We start from the raw sequence: 1,093 nt of genomic DNA on the forward strand, positions 1-1,093 counted from the left end.
TTTAAAATGAGAAGAGATTAAACCCCTAAGTCTTAGGTTTTACAGTAATTGTAGCCAATGGTCAGAAACTTAAGGGCTTCAAACAGCCCATACATACTATAGTTCTGGAGGTCAGTCGTCTACATGAATCTCCTGCAGCTGAAAGGGGTGTGCCTGCACAGCAGTATTCCTTCTGGCGGCTCTAGGGCCCAATGGCCTGTGTAGTTCAGCTTTCTGAGGCCACTCACATTCCCTGGCCCATGACCCCACCAGCAATGGTGTCACTCTGGCCTCTACTTCTATTAGCGCATCCTCTCTTTTAAGGCACATCTCCTTCTCCGAGGCTTGTGATTTTGTGATTACATTGGGCCCATCCAGATAATATAGGATAGTCTCCCCATAGCCAGAGAGCTAATTGAATCACATCTACAAAGTTCCTTTTACCACGTAAAATACTATAAAATGAGTATGGTGGAGTTGGGGGGTACAATTTATTGCCTACCATACCTTCTAATGCCAGGCAGGCTACAAGTCACTTAACATTTATGGATTAATGGAACTATCACAGCAACCCTCTGTGGCAGGTACATAAGGATAGGCCCATCATACAAGGGAGGAAAGAGGGGTCTAACGGAGGTGAAGTGCCTGGTTAGTGATTAAGTTAGTAAAGCATGGAGCTGTCTCAGACAGGTAGAAGAGCCCAACTCAGTGGGTGCCCACCCTCCACAGAATGATCTCTGATGAGAGTCCACCCTGCAAACCCAATATGAAAAAGGCTGTAGGTTAAAAGGCATCCCCCATAAGGATAGGCAGGTCTATGGAGATAGTAGCTGGGGTGATAATTGCCTAGAGGCCCGGCCAGGGCAGTGATGAGAAAGAAGAAGCAGACAACAATGAGTGCAAGAAGATGTCCTGAAACTGATGGTGGTCATGATGGCATAATCTTAACTGATTAAATTATATGACATGGGAAGTACAGACCAATAAAAATATAATTGTAAAAATGAGTCACCCAGAGAGATAAGCTGAGGTTCTGGTTCCTGATAACTAAATGTGAGCTTCCTTGGAAGGAGTCTTTGAAGGTTTTTGTTAACATGAGGTCATACCAGAGCAG

Source organism: Echinops telfairi, unplaced genomic scaffold (assembly GCF_000313985.2).
Source record: "Echinops telfairi isolate 266 unplaced genomic scaffold, ASM31398v2 ScPeMD7_5868;HRSCAF=6743_1, whole genome shotgun sequence".
Lineage (NCBI taxonomy): Eukaryota > Metazoa > Chordata > Mammalia > Afrosoricida > Tenrecidae > Echinops > Echinops telfairi.